Source organism: Corapipo altera, unplaced genomic scaffold, assembly GCF_003945725.1.
Source record: "Corapipo altera isolate COAL_440 unplaced genomic scaffold, ASM394572v1 124, whole genome shotgun sequence".
Lineage (NCBI taxonomy): Eukaryota > Metazoa > Chordata > Aves > Passeriformes > Pipridae > Corapipo > Corapipo altera.
This window is the reverse complement of record NW_020884967.1, coordinates 1,214,573-1,220,461: the sequence shown is the minus strand read 5'-3', so window position 1 is coordinate 1,220,461 and position 5,889 is coordinate 1,214,573. Positions and strand designations below refer to the sequence as shown.

The 5,889-nt window shown below is 42.1% G+C and overlaps 1 long non-coding RNA gene across 1 annotated transcript; it reads right to left on the bottom strand.

The window, feature by feature from the left end:
- On the bottom strand, nucleotides 1–5,178 carry LOC113957443. The gene is made up of 3 exons (XR_003531159.1): nucleotides 5,102–5,178; nucleotides 305–371; nucleotides 1–55 (listed from the first exon to the last, which is right to left on the bottom strand). It is a non-coding gene; the product is annotated as an uncharacterized LOC113957443 (long non-coding RNA).
- Between the last annotated feature and the right edge of the window lie 711 nt (nucleotides 5,179–5,889).

Genomic DNA, 5,889 nt, shown 5'->3' with positions numbered 1-5,889 from the left:
CTCCAACAGCTCCACTCTCAAATAAATGTGGGGAGGCAGTGCCAGGAGACCTAACCTGTTTGTTAGGAGAAAACTCCAGTTATTCACAGGTTAGCAGCACTACAAACCAATCCCAGCTACCCCAAAAATCATCTGAGAATGTGCCAATACCAGAGCAATATGAAGAATGGATCTGCAAGTGACATCGCAGGCATGAATGGAATATTAGAGCTTAAAAAGGCAAAAAAGGTCTCTGTAAAAACTTGTCCATAGCTTCCAGGAGACTGCTCTTGAGTTCCAAGGAAAGCAGTGTAAGAAGACTCACCTTTATCCACCGTGTTCTTCCTGACTGCCAGACACCCACAGGATCTCAGATGCTTCCAACCTAAACACTGGAAGGACAGCAGCACATGAGAGAGAAAAAGAGGGAACAGAAACACATAAAGTAAGGAACATAAAAGTAAGGAACAACTACAGAAAAAGGAAGCTAAGAAAATCAAATAATAAAATGAAAACTGAACTCATTTGCTGAATTTTTTTTTCCCCACCGAGGCAGCCAGGCCACCCTGTTAAACCAGTTAGCCTGAAGGAATGACCAGTTCCTGCTGGGCATCTCTCAGGGCTCTAAAAGGGTTAAGAAATAAAGCTGCTCTTGCCACTCAGCTGAGTGGTGAGCATGTCCCAGAAATACCATGAACTGGACACGTTTCAGGCTAGCCAGTCAAAATGATAAACTCTCCATCTAAAAGCCATGTACAGCTGAAGCAGCACATCCATCTTTCCTTCATTCTGCAGACACATGATCGACAAAGCTGAAGTTTTATGTGCTGAGATTCTGCACTCAGCAAAGGCAATGGCACAATTCCCATCACAGCCACAGTTTCTTGTCATCAAGTACTCACCTACAGACTGAACCATTTCAGCCATGGAGTATGTGGAAACACTGCATATGTTCAGACTTCTCTGCAAATTAATCATCTGGGTTCACAAAGGTGAACCACAAATCATGATTCTCCTCAATCAGGAATCTAGCAAGCAAAAATCATAAATAATCAAGCTTACCAGAATTCAGAAACCTGATCCCAAAATAAGCAGAAAATGAGAACTCACATCCAAAATACACTGTCTAAAATTGCTAATGCCAGGATCACAAAGCTTTGAGACTCCAAATCCCCCTTCCTTGTTTCTGCATCTGTTTACTCAGTTGTATTGTACCATGGGTTGTGCTCTGCTAAGAATTTCCCCCATGAGCACTGATCTGTGTAGGAGTTATGCCCCATCATAACACCATCAGCATGAGAACCACAATGGACTAGTACACAACCAACACAGCTGGAAGGAAAATTCTGTTCTAGCTGCTGGACATAGGAAAAATCCCCATGTACTCCTTAGCCAGCAGAATAGGTGGTCCTTAGTGCTCCCATGTGTGATCTCCTCAGGTGATGGCCCCACAGAAATTGGAAGTTTAAGAACTGCTGGATGGCACAGTGCCTTCATCTTGGGCTGGGTTATGGTCACAGGATGAGATCCCTATATCCTAAACCAGCTTATCTTTAAAAGAGCTACATGAAAGGCAACAAACATAATCTGAAAAGAATTGTGAGAAGTATTTGACTCATTGCTGCCAATGAACTTGGAAAGTTAAAGTTGAAAACATAATTTCCTACAAATCCAAAATGAGTTGAACAGAATTCTAGACCCAATGGAGTTTAATGATGTCTCATTCTTTTAAATTAGCCTTCCAATTTGGGAAGAGAGAAGATGGTAATCTGCAGAGTAATGAAAGTAAAACATAACTTAAAGAAACAGAAAGGGTATAAAATGATGAGACAAAAAATTCAGGGAAGGGAACATTTTGCCAAATGAGAAGGTCCACAGAGGATTTCCAGAGCCTCTCTCCTCCTTGTATTGAAAAAGTGATGGAAGAAACCATTATGCATTTGTCCCTGGGGCAAGTACTTCCTTTTTGTTGTCATTGCTTTATCTGAAAGACCTCTACCATCTGTAGGAAACTTTCAGAGAGAAACTTCACCCACGTACTTCCATGTGTATAGCCTGTGTATAGCACCCACCGTGGTTTGTGCAGAGCCACCACAAAGCCCTTGGCTCCTCAATGCTGGCAGATCAGAGCTGGCCACACTGGGGAGCACAACACCCACACACAGCTGAGAAAAACGGAGCCCTGACCAGTGCAAAGCAAGGTATAGAAGGGACTGACAGTATTCTCAAGAAAACACCAGAATATATCAATTTTCTTATACTGCACACGTGCATTTATTACCCATTGCAGCCACTTGAGGATCTTAATGTTCGAGATGATTACACAAGCCATCAATCAGTGTAAGCAAACTCTGGCAATATTGATGTTTCATTGGCAGGTGAAGCATTGAACCTCCAAGATGATAAGTCTTCACCACCGCCTGCGGACACGTGAGCACTGAGAGAGGAGGAGATTGGCTTTGCAAGCATCTTGACAGAACCAGGCTGCCGCCAGCCTGTCTGTGTCCCTGACAATACTGCTGTCCCTAGGAGCTTTGGCAGTAGGTTTAACCTCTGTATTCAATATTTGGGATCAAATTTAGTGCAGTAAAATGTCCAAATTGCAAACCTTAGTGTTCTCCTTACAGACAGAAACTGTCTGCACCAGAGCCTCAGCCTGCTCTAGACATGTTGCTTCCATAACAGCAAAATCAGAGTCTATCAGCAAAGTCTCTCTAGACAGGGAGGCTCAATCTATAACCCAAATCTGAGCAGGTAGATTATTTTTGTCATTTCAGCTTTTTATCAGTCTCACTCCTACGTGCTTGAAATACTCAAATGATAAATGGACAAGTATTAATTTTCTCTGGAGACAGATGCACACACCTGGGTACAAATGCACACTCACACAGCATCATCACAGACAAACAAACCTCACATCTGGATTAAGTGTGTAAGTGTGGTGGCAGTTTGTGCCTGGTGGGTTTTTAAACAGCACAAAAGCAAATTCCGTCTTATGCTGCCACAAGTGTTCTTTACGATGCTGTTCTGTAGCTGTTAAGAAACAACAAACTAAGAGACTATTTCATATTTTCTTTTAAAACAAGTCGAACATAAAATGAGTATTTCTTCCAGAAGAGCTCTCTGAGTTTTAACTAATCCACTACAGTAAAACAGAGAGTAAAGTTCTGTGGGAGCCTTTTGTATATGGCAGAGTTTCTCCAGAGCCCGGGAGTGGCAGGAGAGCACATCTGGAAGATGCAAGAACAAAACAGGATATTTAGAATAAATGTTCTTGCTGACAGGCCCTCTGCACACACCAATGCAGCTCCACAGCACTTGCTTGCTGTATTTACTTGAAAAATTGAAAGAAATGGAATTTAAAGGAGATTCCATACACTAATGCTCTAGAGTGGTTTTGCAGAGAATTTGCTCAGGGCAATATCCCTGAGCCCTGTATTCCACACATATACAGGAAACATTCACTGCCATATCTAAGAATTTTACAGCAGTATTTAGGTACCATAACTGTAAGTTCTTCTGTGGACTGTGGTCACCTCCAGCTCTCATGCTCACAGACTCTCCTCTAGATCTGATATTTTAGAATCAAACTTTCGTCATGGTAATACGAATGAAGCACATAACACAGTGTGCTGGAGAAGAGATGTGAGCTCTGGCTACACACAGGACCTTCTGCTTCTCATTCCTCATTTAAATCAACAGGAAGGGAAACTTATTTTCTAGTAGGTTTGTTCTTGTAAGATGACTCTTGCAAGTCTGTTCCCCTGAGTTTGTGGGAAAGAGACTCTCACCCGTGGAGATGGTAGACAATAAAAGATTAAATCCCAAATGACAGCTGCTTTCCGTATGTCACACTGCCTGGTGCTGGCAGTGTGGGTCTCCAGGGATAAGCCAATCCTCCTCACAAAACAGTTGGAAGGTCAGGACTAGGTCTTCTGTCCAAACTGCTGCAGGCAAACTTTGCCAGCTTCTTCACTCCCATTGAGAGCTCCACATAAATTCTACTGAGGTGACTCACTGGACTGACCCTGCTCCTCCCACAGTGTGTTACCTTGATTCTGAATTTTATATATAGGTTTTAAATGTTTTATATATAGTTCTTTATATATCTATCTATCTTTATATATATATATATATATCTTTATATATAGTTCAAGACAACTTTGCTTGAACAGTGGGTAATGGCATTTCCATCCTGCCATTTCAGTCACCCATTACTAAAATGAAGACAAGGTTCTGATCTGTGACCCTCAGACAATCTCCCACACAAGATTTTTAAAACAACGTGGCCTAAGATGTTGTCTTATTTTGGCAGGCATGTAATAGTACCATCAAAACCATCCTGTCCCTAACAGTTCAAGCCCTGGGAGGTCCAGCAATAGGCAGCACTTGTTACTTTGCTGTCCTTTCTGGTCTAACTCTGACCCCAGTCCTAGAGAAACCTGAGTGATGCTGAACAGAGCCAAGCTTAAACAGAAACTATTGCAGATTCATCAACTCTTTGAACTTGCAAGGAGCCTTGAGAGATCTACAAACTCCTGCTTTCAGATCAGACCTGATTTCAGACCTCAGTGCAGTACCCAGACAGGAGCTGAAGACCTCCAAGTCCAGTGATGTCTTTGGTGTGCTGTGGGCTTCTGTTCTTCTGATTAATTATCCTCTAAATGAAAAACATTTTTCTTTATTTCTGGTTCTTTGCCTCAATTTATATGCACTATCTGTTATTCTTCTGCTGTGCATCTCAGTAAAGAGCCTGGCTCTCCTTCACTTGTGCCAGAAGCCAGATATTAAGTCCCCTCTAAGCAAGTCCAGTTCCCTTGGCTGCCTCTTCTAGTTTTCTCCCCATCTCATTCATCCTTCAGTGGCCTTGCTCCAGTTCATCAGCATCTCCCTTGTACGACCTTCATCCAAAGCTGATGGATGAAAACTTTTAATCCAGAAAACTAAAACTGCAAGAACATACAGAAGCCAGGAAAAATGTAACCAATCCAAACCTTAAATATCATGTACTACAGCTACTGAACTCAAGTATCATTTAACCAATATATCCCACAGCCAGAGTGCTCACAACTGGTGTAAATGGTCCTACTCTTTCCTGGTGTTACACAGTCATGCACCTCACCTCTGTCTGAAAATGCAGCCCTGTTCATTCTGCTGATGAATCTGCTATGGAGGTGCTTTTGTGCTCCAGCAGATCCCTGAGAAAAGCACAGAAGGAATTACTGATGAAGAAGCAGGCATTTGACTGCCTCCCAGAGAGAGTGGTATCACAAGCACTGAGATGCACTCAGCTACTTCCAGCTACATGGGATGAAGACACCAATGACAAAACTTCATCCTAAATATGTTAGGAGGTTATGAGTTACTTAAGATTCATCTCTATCCCCCCACTACCAGGGGCAGTTATCTAGAAACTAATCCATTGTTCCAGGTCAGGAATCTCAGCTGGTACTAGATTAAGTTGCAGGTGGAGAGAAGTAGTGAATGAGAGCATTTTTCTTGTATCTTACAAAAATCACTATCTTTCTTCAAAACAGGATATGTCATCACTCCAGCAACTGACAGACCTGAATTACAGTGGATCCAATTATTTAAATTTCATGTCACTTTTCTTCAGGAGCTCTGCAGAGTCCACTGGCAGATACAGGTTTGCTTTATGCCCAGCAAAGTACTGGTTGTTCTTGAATACTGGGTCACCTTATGAATAGCAATCATAGTCTGTGGTTTATAATCTGAACATTTTAGCAGTGATAATTTTAGATATTAGCAACTTTGTCAGAAAGAAACAAAGTAGCTGAGAAAGCCTCGGTCTCCCCAGTCCCATCAGCTCAAGTGGAGAACTGCTTGCTGGCAGGGGTTTGATCTGGTCCTAGTTTAGCAAGCATCATGTTTTAGAGTAGTAATCATTCA